Source organism: Xenopus tropicalis, chromosome 8 (assembly GCF_000004195.4).
Source record: "Xenopus tropicalis strain Nigerian chromosome 8, UCB_Xtro_10.0, whole genome shotgun sequence".
NCBI lineage: Eukaryota > Metazoa > Chordata > Amphibia > Anura > Pipidae > Xenopus > Xenopus tropicalis.
The window spans coordinates 118083513-118096883 of NC_030684.2; the positions used below are offsets into that span (position 1 = coordinate 118083513).

At 47.2% G+C, this 13371-nt stretch overlaps 1 pseudogene; it reads right to left on the reverse strand.

Moving 5' to 3' along the window:
* Positions 1-1820: 1820 nt before the first annotated feature.
* Positions 1821-2000, reverse strand: LOC116407326 (annotated as a pseudogene).
* Between the last annotated feature and the right edge of the window lie 11371 nt (positions 2001-13371).

Sequence of the window (13371 nt, forward strand, 5' to 3'; positions counted from 1 at the left end):
TCGCAGCCTTGGCCCGAGCACGACGCAGCTTCTTGGCCTTCCTTTTGCTTCTGGCCTCAGTCCAGTCTTTTCCTTCGCAGGGGGTATCAGGAGTCGTCCTAGCAGGACTTTCAGCAGGCAATGCCAAAAGCTCTCGCTCAGACTCCTTTAAGGATACCCGACGGCTGGTGTTATCGCCCATCTTTGCAGAACCTACTGTAACTGGTACAGCAAAGATCTGCTCGAAACTTACAACACCTGGGACCTTCATCACACTGTGCTCGGATCCCACCGTCAATGTGCTAGACACCCTTTTGGGAACAGTAGGCACCGACCGCCACAAACTTCTCTTGTGTGACCAAAACGCAAGCAGTTTCGGCAGTACAGGGGCATCCCGGAGTAAAAGAGGTACCCCCTGTCCCTACCGATGAGGAAGTTTGAAGGAGGGTGCATAAAGCCCCCAACTCCCTCAGGGTCTCGCCTAAATTTAACAAAAAATTTACACTTGCCATTCCAGTATCCAAGCTGATTTTTAATGCAGTGAGAAAACCGCACTTCTGAGCAATACCGCTGCAAAAAGGTGGTGATGTCAGCGGTACTGATATGTGGGTTGAACATATGGACGACCAGCTGGACGTCCTCCAACCCGTACAAAAGGAAAAACTTCAGGCCGTCAAGACGGTCCTCCCTCAGGTCTTTCCTGGATAAAACTGCATAAATATTCTTGCAGCAGGCAAGGGAGGTAAATGTAATAGTATACACTTCCTTTTGTTCTTGATCCTGTAGACAAAGGATCTCGTCAATCTTGAGGCCCAATACTCCGAACAGAACCTCCCTCACGACAAAGCGACCTCAATCCTGATGGTATTCTTTAGCCGAGTTTCCCCGGCTGGGAATTCAAAAGCAACTGGCATCATAGACCCGCCCCGAACACCAGAAGAGAAAAAAAGAAAAATTCTGATCCACAAAAGGAATCACCTTCCACCAAAGAGCAACCCCAAGGACCCAAGGATTAGCCCCTTGCCCAATAGCAGTATGAGGCTTAAGTTTCTTAAAGAAACGATGCCTCAAAGCCGAGCAAGGGGGGTACCTGGACCCGAGAAGCAACCCAGAGGCTTCCAGTGACTACTCCGCAAACCAAAAAACTCCCTTGATCCTCCTCAGGCCGTAAGACCCTTAAGCTTGGTCCCCTTCCCCAATAGCAGCAAGTGGGTCTAGTCCGAAGACGATCCCACAAGGCCGAGGAAGGGGGGCTCTGAGTACCTTTCAGCCAAGACTTCCTGTATTACTACACTTGGTCTTAGCCAAAAGGCCGAGAAGCGATAACCCGAATTGCGCACGCACCGACGGGCCCAGATCCTCACTTGCTCTACCTCCATGGGGAGAGAGAGGGGCCATAACGCTTCCTCCTGCACCTACACTATCCCCCCCCACAAAACCCCACCTCACACACAAGCCCCCACATTACAGCATCTCTGATATCTTCTACAGCCCTTCTCTGGCTCTGGCCTCTTTAGGCCTCTAGCATCGCTTTTGCGGACACTCGGCACCGCAACAGCAACTTCACCACTCTCCCAGAAGCCAACATTTACATAACCCCACCTCTTTCTGGCGCACACAATCAAGCACACAACGAGCTCCTGCAACGAGTCCCGCCTGAAAGGGCATCACACCAAACAACGGGCGGATGACAACATTAACAGCAAACTGTCTCCTGCAAAGTGTTGCAAAGTTCTTTTTTTTCCTTCCTTGAGCTTTTTGTTACTGCTGTTTCTTTGCACTTGTTGTGCTGCTGCTGCTGCTGCAGATTCGTGCTTGTTCTGATTTTTCAAACTGGATAAGAGAGGTGCACCGGTCCTGGAGGTACTGCAATACCAGGTCGATGCGTGGAGTGGACAGAGCAAGCTCTTCTTCCATCTCCCTGTTCCAAAAATCCATTTAATATATGGTCCCCAGATAGGGGACGTATCAGATATTAAACTGATAAGAACAGATAAGGTTTCAACAAAGTTTAATTGAATTACAGAATAAAAGAATCATAAAATACTTTGCTGAACATAAAATATATACAATGCTTAAGAGAGGATTTATACAATTTTTTTAAAAAGAGAAAGCAGTAAAATCACATTAAAACGTCATTCCAGTGTTTAAAACCCCAGACAGACATAGCTTTCTCAGTCCCCAAATGTTTTTTATCTCTTAAAAAATATATATACATGTCACTAAAAGCAATTTTAATACAATTTTTAACATCAATAAAATCATGTTTAAAAAGTAAAATATTTCGTGTTTTCCAGATGGCATTTTTAAAACAGTTAATAATCATCCAACATACATTGTATTGATTTTTATTAGGACATACAAAAAGACCATATAAAACCATAAGATGATTAAAATTGCTAAGACCCCCGACATGTTTAAAAAGAGGACCTGCCACTTTCCATACCTCTTGTGCATAAGGGCAGTTCCAAAACAAATGCAATACTGTTTCATCAATGCAGCAGGTTTCCCGAGGACATTTAGCCCTTGCCACCAGTCCCCTTTTGTGCTGAAACTCTCGCGTGGGAAGACACTGGTGTACAATGGCCCAGGAAAGGTCTTTGTGGGCATTAGCAAGGAATTTCCCAAACACATTCCGCCACACTTTTTTTGACCTGTCCTCAGAGAAGTTTGACACCGGTAAAACAACTTCTTTTTGCTTTAAAACCTTGGAGACCTTTCTTTGGTCTCCCAACATCTCAGATTCCACGTCTTTAAGGTTAAAAAGTCTTATTGTTTTTTCTAAAACCACATAATGTTTGGGGGGACATAAAAGCACCGGTGAATTTAAAGGAACACGAACCCATTTCTTAAAAACCATCCCTGCTGCATACCTTAAAAAACAACTAAAAATGCCATCAGAGTTAAAAAGCTTAAAACAGAAACAGAAATATTTTACATAAAAGAATAAAAGAAGGTTAGGGACATCCATTCCACCTTTTAATTTATCTCTGTACATGAATTCCCTTTTCAGTTTTTCCATTTTAGAGCCCCACAAGAATTTAAAACAAACCCTGGTTAGTTTTTTGATATAAATATTGGAAGGAGGAAAAACCATACCCACATGCAACATTATGGGCAATAAAACCATCTTAATGAATAAAACCTTTCCTTCCATCGTGAGGTCTCTCATATTCCACATTAAAACCTTCTTTTCTAACTTCATTAAAACAGAATCCCAATTAAAAGTGCCTGCAATGTCGGAGTTAAAAACGATACCTAAAATCTTTATCTGATCCTGTTGGAATAAAATGTCAGGAGTTGGGGGTTCATTCCATACTCCTAAACCCAGACCATTACACTTGTGCATATTGAGTTTAAAACCAGACGCCCCGCAAAAAAAGGAAGTGTGAAATAGTGCTCTTTTTAGTGAATAGGAGGAGGAACAAAACATCGTAACGTCGTCCATATAGCTAAGGACCTTTACTTGATGGCCTCCTCCTCCGGGGACTGGGACCCCTCTAATCACTTTGTCTGTTCTTAAAAGAATTAAAAGAGGCTCAATAGCACAGATAAAAAGAAAGGGGGACAGGGGGCATCCCTGTTTCACCCCAGACTTTAAAAACACAGGTCGGGTTAAAAATCCATTCACAGATACCTGGCTAAAACAACATTTGTATAAAACTTTGATACCGTTTAAAATAAAAGCAGGCATATTCATTTTTTCTAAAATGCTAAAAAGAAAAACGTGACAAACTCTATCAAAGGCTTTTTCAAAGTCGAGAGATAAAATTGCAAGATTTTGCTTTCTGTCATTGCAATACCATATTACATCCCTGATAATATTAAGAGATTCAGCCATACTTCTCCCAGGGACTCCGCACACCTGGTTGGGATGAATAAGTTTGTTAGAAAATGGTTTTAAACGCAGAGCAATCAATTTGGCCATAACCTTATAATCAGCATTAAGGAGGGTTATTGGCCTATAGTTTTCTAAATTCTCTTTACTGCCTTTTTTAAAAAGTAAAGAAACAATCCCTCTTCTCCAGGAAGAGGGTAAAACATTGACATAAAAAGCCTCTTTATACAGTAAAAACAGATCATCTTTTAAAATTTCCCAAAAATGTAGATAAAATTCGACAGGTAAGCAATCCTCACCAGGGGCTTTGTTAAAAGAAGAAAAACTTTTAAAAACAAGTAAAAGCTCATCCACCGTGATGTCCTTAGACAATACCTCCTGGTCTAAAAAAGCTTACCTTCTAAAATCTTAAGACAATCGTTTAAAACAGAGGCATCAAAACATTTTTCGTTAAAAAGAAGCTGATAAAAATTAAAAGTAACGCTTAAAAGGTCCTTCATGGCAGTTTTATCATTTAAGGAGGAAATGCATTCTTTTTTTATCCATCACTTTTTTAAAGAAAAATCTAGAACATTTTTCTCCTTCCTCCAGATACTGAACATGAGAATTAAAAATGATTTGTTTACCTTTTTGGTCGATCAGCTTCTTAATCTCACTTTTTAAGGATAAAATGTCATTGTCAACGTTAAAACCAATGCTCTGCAATTTTAAAAGCGCTTGTAAACGTAAATTTAAAACATTGCTTTTTCCCTTTTGCAACTATTTTACCAGCCTTGATAAAAAAAACTTTTAATTTTAGGTTTAATGCCCTCCCACCAAAGCAGCATTGAAATCTGGGGGTCACGTGATTTTTGCCAACATCGGTAGGTCCGCTCAAACCTTTTACTTATCTTAGGATCCTCCAGCAATAAAACATTTAATCTCCATAATCCACGATTAACCCTTTTCTCACCATTAAAATCAATAAGAGCACTTAAAACTTGATGGTCAGAAAAAATATTAGTTAAAAGTTCACACTTAAGAGGGTTAAAATCCTTGGATAAAAAGATAAAATCAATTCTGGAGTGGATCCTGCCGTTTGACCAAGTAAAACCAGGGTTTATAAAACACATTTTAAAAGCATCTTTCAACTTAAAATCATCAGTAAAATTTTTTAAAAGACAAGAAGTACAATCTTTTTTTCCAGGGTCACCTCCGAGTCGTTGTTCTCCTGCAAAGACACAGTTAAAGTCTCCGCAGACTATCAGCGGAGATGACCCCACACAGAACAGAGGTAAAATCTCAAGCAAATCAGCCCTCTCCTGCTTGTCAGGGGAGGCATAAATATTTAGAATACGGATAAAATGACCCTTAAAAAACACATGAATTAAAAGCGCACGGCCTGGCACAATTTCAATCACATTTTGTAGTGAAGTATGGGAACCTCAAAGAATTCCCACCCCAGCAGACTTGCCATCATTAGAACCGGACCAAACTGATAGCCCGTGAATCCAGTCCTTTTTGATGTGAGTATAGTCCACACTGCTTTCTATTACACACTCCTGTAATAGGCAAATTTCGAAGTCCAAAGTCTCTAGGAAAGAGAATAAAGCGGCTCTACGAACCGAGCCCTTTAGAGACCTCACATTGAGTGAGGAGATTTTAAGAGAAGTCATAATGAAATCCACTTATGAGGCAACAGCGTCCATATCTGAGTCCAGACTGCTTCTAAACGAGATGTTTAAAGACCCTCCCTCTCCTTTGATCAAGAGAGGTTGGATCCTCGATCGCTGGAGCTGGACGACGATCTTTCTCTCCTTTTACTGAAAGCCTCACTTCTCGGACGCTTCCGGCAGGATGGCGTCCCTTCAATGTCCTCACTCCGAACCGCAGCCGCACTACCATCAGGCTTCCGACCACCGGGACCCTCTCCGACAGACTTCTCCATCTCGGACGCTCTCCGCAGCTTGGCCTGACGATGACGTTCTTTCTTTGCCTTCTTGCGGATATTTGCTTCGACCCACTCGCCTTCACAGGGCACATCCGGAGTCGTCTTGGCAGGGTCTCTCGCAGGCAAAGCTTGAGGCCCTTGCTCAGACTCCACAACGGATGTACGGCGGCTGGTGTTATCTCCCTTCCTGACAGACTCTGACGCTGATGGCACAGCAAAAGTCTGCTCCGGACCTACAACACCAGGGATCTTCTTCGCACTATGCTCCAATCCCACCGCCAGTGTGCACGATGCCATGGGGACAGGGACCACCAAAGTGGCTGTAATTCCTTGTCCCGCAACCGAAAGTGACCTTCTTGGGGTACTCAGTGCCGTCATAGAAGGATCTGCCCCCGACGTAGTGGCAGGAACCCTCTCAGGCCCTAAGGAACCCCTTCTTGCAATTGGCACCGTTTTCACCGGTGTCCTACGTACCGATAGTTTGGACGACTCACCTCCATCATCCAAGGCCTTCTTTGCAAGTCCAGCAACCGCTGCTGGCCTTTGCTCAGACCCAGGACCAGGTTTTACCAGCTTGGCCTCGGCTCCCTCCTTAGCCTTGCTGGGGCAATCTTTGTAAATGTGTCCCTCCTTCCCACACATGTTACAGGTTTTTAGGAAGGTACAGAGGGCAGCGACATGGCCCGGTCGACCACACTTATTACACCGGACCTGTCTTGCCTCACTGCAATTCTCGCTTGTGTGCCCGAACCGAAGACAATTGCGGCAGTACAGGGGCATACCGGAATAAAAAAGGTAGCCCCGGTTCCTACCGATGAGAAAATTTGAGGGTGGATGCATGAACCCACCTATTCCTTCAGGGTCACGCCTAAACTTTACAAAAAACTTTCTCTTGCCGTTCCAGTATCCCAGTTCATTTTTTAAGCAATGGGAAAATCGTACCTCCGTACAATACCGCAGTAAAAAGGTGGAAATATCTGCGGTATCAATGTACGGGTTGAACATGTGGACGACCAGGGAGACATCCTCCAAACTGTACAGGAGAAAAAACTTGAGACCATCAAGACGATCCTCTATCAAATCTTTATTACTCAGCACTGTGTAGATGTTTTCACAGCAGGCTAGGGAGGTGAAGGTGATGGTGTACACTCCCTTCCGCTCCTGGTCCTGAAGACACAGGATCTCGTCGCTCTTGAGGCCGAATACTCCGAAAAGGACTTCCCTCACGACGAATCGCAGGTCCTTCAGTCGGCGGTGTTTCTCCTCGACCTCAATCCGGATGGTGTTCTTCAATCGGGTTTCCCCAACTGGAAAATCAAAAGTAAATGGCATCGTAGAGCTGCTCCGAACACCAGAAGAGAAAAGAAAAAGAAATCACTGATCCACAAAGAAACCACTTTCCACCAAAAGAACACCCCACAAGACCCAAGGATTGGCCCCTTGCCCAATAGCAGTATGGGGCTTTAGCTTCTTAAAAGAAGCGATGCCCCAAAGCCGAGCAAGGGGGGTACCCGAGACTTAGGAGTGAACCAAAGGCTTCCAGTAGCTCCCTGCAACCAATAACTCCCTCGATCCTCCTCAGGCCGTAAGGCAAAGCCCTTCACCTGGCGATCGCAACTCGTTACCCTTAAGCTTGGTCCCCTTCCCCAATAGCAGCAAGTGGGTTTAGTCCGAAGACGATCCCACAAGGCCGAGGAAGGGGGGCTCTGAGTACCTTTCAGCTAAGACTTCCTGTATTTTTTTTTTATTGAAAAATATACTTTATTATATATATATAATATAAATATACGAAAAACAAACATTTTCTCTTTCAATCATTCAATACTTTTGCATTGTACTTTCAAAATAAAGCAATGGAGGTAGGGGGGGGGAGGATGGGGGGTGGGAGATGGGGAAAGGGATGTGGAATTTGAAACGCCCAAAGCTTTATTTTCCACTTAAACTTAGACAACAAGGGAGGGATGGGGAGAAGTTAGTCCTCTTCTTCCTCAAGGCTGTCCCGGATGTTGTAGTCCCGGAGCAGACTGTGAATCGGTCTGCGGCAGTCTTGGATTGTCATCCTCTCTCTCCTCAGAATGAGGCAGTTCCTGGAATACCACAAAACGTCCTTAACACAGTTCATAAGGCGCCAGGCTTCCTGAATTGCCCCTTCCGTGTGAGTGCCCTGGAAAAGCCCGTAAAGCACCGCGTGGTGCGTAAGGAGATTTCTGGGCACACAGTCTTTGAGTTCATGTTCCAGGGCATCAAGCAGGACCTGAGCAAATTGGCAATCCCAAAAAGTGTGCAAAGATGTTTCCTCATAAATGATGCACCGTGGGCAATGCCGGTACCTGCACAGGTTGCGGGCATGCATGAAGGTTCTGAGGGGAAGCCCCCCCCCGGATAGCCATCCAGGACATGTCCTTGTGCTTGTTGGACAGGCTGTCTGAAGAAACATTCCCCCAAACAACCTTTGCTGTGTCCTCTGGGAGCCCTGGAATAGACTCCATCTTGTCTTTGGCTCTGATCAACTTGTGGATTGTCTTTGGTTTCCACAAATCGGGCTTGACTCCCTCCAGTTGGTGTTCCCTCACAAACTTTGTAACATCCAGGTAAAACCAAGGGGTGTTCCAGTTGTAAGGGTAGGAGCTGTCCCACTTGTCCCACCCCAGCGAACGCCAAAGTGGCAGCAGAAAAAAGTGGGACATGGAGCTGCCAACAGAGTCCTTTTGTTTACCGGTGATCGTCTGGCGGATGCAGTTACACACGAAGAAACTCCTCAGCAGGGTGGGGATGTCAGGGACTCCTTTTCCACCTTTGCAGGGGGCCTTGTACATAACTGACCGCTTTACTCTGTCCATCTTGGAGCCCCAGATGAAGTGGAAGACTGCCCTTGTGATGGCCCTGCAGACCGTAGCCAGCGGAGGCCATGCTTGGGCCATGTACTGCAGGACAGGAAGAATCTCATTCCGCAGCACCAGTGTCTTCCCTTCGATGGTGAGGTCTCTGAGGCTCCAGAGGCCAATCATTTGTCTGACCTTTGCCATTCTCTCCTCCCAGCACTTCAGGGCAGCGCCCTCACCGCCAAACCAGACTCCGAGGATCTTAATGAAGTCGGCTTTGATGGAAAAGGGGACATTGTCAGAAGCCAGGTTCCAGTCTCCGAAGAGGAGGGTCTCTGACTTCCCGCAGTTGACTTTGGCTCCTGAAGCTTTGCTGAAGTCCTCGCAGGTCTGGACGAGTGCTCTCTACTAATGGCTGGTCAGCGCAGAATACGGTCACGTCGTCCATGTACAGCGAACACTTGATCTGGGATCTGGCAGGTCCTGGTGCGGTGATCCCTCTGATCTCTGGATTCCGTCGGATGCACTCGGCGAAGAGCTCTATGCAACAGACAAAAAGAAGAGGTGAAAGAGGGCAGCCTTGTCTGACCCCAGAGAGAACAGGGAAGGCGTCAGTTTTCCAGCCGTTCACCAACACCAAGCTGAAAATATCACGGTACATTAGACTGACATAAGAACAAAACATTTCACCCAGCCCAAACCTACGCAGGACCTTGTTCATAAAGACGTGGGACACACGATCAAAGGCTTTTTCCTGATCAAGACTGACCAGGGCCGCGTGTACACGGCGGTCCTTGATGTAGTGAACCGTGTCCCTAATGAGAGCAAGGCTGTCGGCAATCCTGCGCCCGGGAATACCGCAGGTTTGATCCGGATGGACGATCTGTCCGATGACAGTCTTTAGCCGGTTGGCTAGTACCTTGGCGAGGATCTTGTAGTCCACATTCAGGAGAGAGATGGGACGCCAATTTTTAAGGTCGCATCTCTCCCCCTTCTGTTTATACAAAATCGTGATCATTCCTTCCCTCAGCGACTGAGGCATCCTGCCCTCCACGGCCATCTCCTCGTACAGCTCGAGCAGGTCCGGGCCAATGAGGTCCCACAGCGCTACATAGAGCTCCGCTGGGAGACCGTCACTGCCCGGGGTCCTGTCTCGCCTAAAGGATTTGGCAGCAGAGTGCAACTCCTCCAAGGCCAAGGGGGCATTGGTGGCTGAAAGACCTGCGGGATCAATAAGGTTAGTGATACCTGACAGGAACCTCTCAGCCGATGTCTCATCAGTGTCTTTTTCCGTGTAGAGGGAGCTGTAGTAGTCGGTGACCACTTCCATCACTCCCTCCTTACCTGACTTCAGGGTGCCGGTCTCGTCGCGGAGCTCTGTCAGGGGTGTGTGGCCGGAGTAAAGCTTTCGGAAGAAGAAAGAGTTGCACTTTTCCCCCTTCTCGAGATGCTCCACCTTGGAGCGGAAGATGATGCGCCTGGATTCCTCCGCAAAGTGCCCTTTCAGGCCCTCTTTGGTCTCCTCCAGATCCTTTCTCACATCCCAGCCACACCGCTGGAGGTCTTGAAGGGACTGTAGATTTCTCTGCAGCCTCTTGAAGTTCTTCCTGAGTTCGCAGGCTTGACGCCTGCCCTTAACCTGAAAGAAACTGCGCAATTGGACCTTGACAAATTCCCACCAGTCACTGACATTATCAAAACAACATTTCTCATTCCTCCACCAAATGTATGCATCCCCTCAGTTCTTGCATAACCTCCTCCCTTCCCAACAGTTCGCAGTTCAGCTTCCAGGCGCCTGGACCTGGAGGAAAACCACAGCCCAAAGATCCCTGAAAGTGAATGGCCCTGTGGTCAGAGAAGAAGCAGGGGACCATAGCACACCTTGTCTGCTTGATGGTACGGGAGGTAAACACAAAGTCAATCCTAGAACGCACTGAGCCATCGGGGCGGCACCAGCTGTAATTCACAGTGCCGTTCCCGATGGACCCAACGGCGTCCTTTAAGGATGCTTCGGTTACCATCTCCTTAAGCAGTTTGGAGGTGACATCCAGTTTGGCACCGCTGCTGGTGCTGCGCCCGTCCTCAATGGGGCAGTTGAAATCCCCGCCCAACACTACCACCCGAGTGGTTGCTAACTGGGCCCGCAGGGTTTGGAGTAGTTCCAAACGCTCACCCTTCTCAGGGGAGGCGTACACGTTGATAAGCCTAACAGGCTCCCCTGCCCAGGAACCGTCCACGACCAGTAAGCGGCCGCAGACTAGCTCAAGTACAGAATCAACAGTGAAGAGGCTCCCCCTGATCAGAATGGCGACCCCTGCAGACTTACAGCTATTACCCCCAGACCAGTAGGAGGGACCATGGGTCTACTGACGCATGAGGTGTTTGTATGACCTGGAGAAAGGAAAGGCACATTCCTGCAACATGTACACATTACAATTCTGACTGTCAAGAAATGCAAAGATGGATTGTCTCCTCATCTGGTCCTTAATACTCCTAACATTAATGGTGAATAAGTTAAAAGACCCCATTAGTTAAGAAATAAAAAGATAACCCACTCTGGTCGGGCGGGTCTCCTCCTGCATTGTCGGGCGGGGGGTGACTCTCTTCCGGAGATTCCAGCTGCTGTAGCAGGGCCCTGTTGACATCTGCAGGCTCGAATGGGATCTGCTCGAGTTCTTCCAGGAGCAGTTCCATGTCCTCTGCTTCTACCTCTGTGGTGTGCACTGCCTCCACCTCCTCCCCCTCCTCTGACGATGTTGTGCCGTCCAGGTCAGTGACGGCCTTCTTCTTCTCCTGCTGTTGTTCAGCCGCTGGGCTTTCCTCTGCTTCCCTGGTTCTTTTTTTGCAGAGGGCTGGAGAGGAAGAGAGAGGCTGGGAGGGGTGGGTGAGTGGGGGAAATCCTCCAGGGAGAAACCTGCAGCCCCTGGAGGGGAGGTTAGTGGGGCTGCAGGGGGAGAGGGAGGTGTGAAGGTGGGGGCTGGAGTGGGAGAGGGTGTTGGGGCAGCAGTGGGGGGCTTACCATTCTTCTCCTTGTTCCCATTGTTCTTGGTTTTGGCCGGGGCCGGAGATGTTACCTTGACTTTGGCTGGGGCTGGAGGCTTTCCTTTGTTTTGTGTATTGGCTGGGGCTGGAGGTGTCGGTTTCGCCTGAGCCACAGACGCATAGGTTCTTGATCTCTGTGGGCAGTCTCTGTAGACATGATCAGCCAATCCACATAGGTTGCAGGCTTTGGAACGGGGGCAGTTTTTGGCCTCGTGGCCCAGCACCTTGCAGATCCTGCATGCATTTGCTGTGCAGGTTTTTGCCTGGTGTCCCAACTGTCCACATTTCCTGCAGGTTTGAGGCTGGTCTGGGTAGTAGAGGAGTCCGGGGGAGCTGCCGAGAGAGAAACTCTGGGGGAGGTGTTTGAGCCCATCTGCTGAGCCCTCTACCCGCTGGAGCTTTACCAGGACCGAATACTTACCCGTCCAGAAGCCATTGGAGTCCGATATCTTGATAGGGTCTTTGATGACATTGCAGAATCTGCTCAGGAAGGTCATGATGTCTTTGACTGGGGTGTGGGGGTTTCGCATTGCGACCGTCACCCGCCTTTCCTCACTTTGAATAGGGTTGTTGCCCACAAAGCGAGTAAAAGGAGATTCAGGCCCCGCCGCTTTAACCCTTTCCCAGTACCTCCTGCAGATTGCCATGGAGGCGAAAGTAATGTAAAACAGTCCCCCTATGAAGGTCTGTATACTTACAGTCTCCGCCTTGGAGAAGCCCTGCTCCATCACCATTTTCTTCCCGAACACGTCTGTACTCATGTCCGGGACCTTTCCTTCCACTTCCCTCAGCTTCAGTACTACCATCTGCCTCATCCATGGCTCCAGATTAGGTGACTGGGTAGCCTTGGGAGGCAGAGCGGAGGCCTGGGCTGGGGTTTCGGTTCCGGGTGATGCGCTCCTGGAACCTGTGGAGACTTTTTCCTTATTCTTCCCTGAGCTCTTCCCTCTGCTGGCAGCTGTAGTAGGAGCCATCTCTTCCTGTTCCAAGGGTCTGGAAAGGAAAAGAGAGGGGAAGAAAAGGGTAGAAAAAGGGGAGAAAGTTGGAAAAAAGAAGAGAGAGAGTGGGCGGGGGTTATGCAAATGACCCCGAGGGTCGTCCTTCAGAGCAGTGCAATGGCCCCAGGGAGGGAAGAGAGAGAGTAAGGGGGGAAGGGAGTAAGAGAGAGAGAGGAGTTTTTAAAAAAAACTCCTAAGTGTATACAGCTCTAGAGGAGTAAGAACTCCGAGTTTCTTCTTTATCTTCTTGTCGTTTCAGTCGGAGACTTCTTTCCTGAAGGTCAGAATCTCAGTCGATCGCTTCCAGATGAAGTGCTTCCTGAAGTGCAGCCTGAAGCCGAAGTCGGTCTCTGAAGCCGGTCCTTCGATGATTCTCCGTCGGTCAGTTGATCAGATGTTTCTCTTCCTCAGCTTCAGATCTTCAGACTTCAGCCTGCTTCAGTAGATCTGAACTGATAAGAACAGATAAGGTTTCAACAAATATTTATTGAATTTACAGAATAAAAGGAGTATCATAAAACTTTGAGCAGAAAACCATAAAATATATACAAAGCTTTAAGAGAAGATTTAACAATGTTTTTAAAAGAGAAAGCAATAAAATCACATTAAAATATCATTCCAGAGTTTAAAACCCCAGACATGCATAGCTTTCTCTGCCCCCAAACATTTTTTATCTCTTAAAAAGTATATATACATTTCGCTAAAAGCGATTTTAATACAGTTTTTCACATCAATAAAATCACGTTTAAAAAGTAAAATATT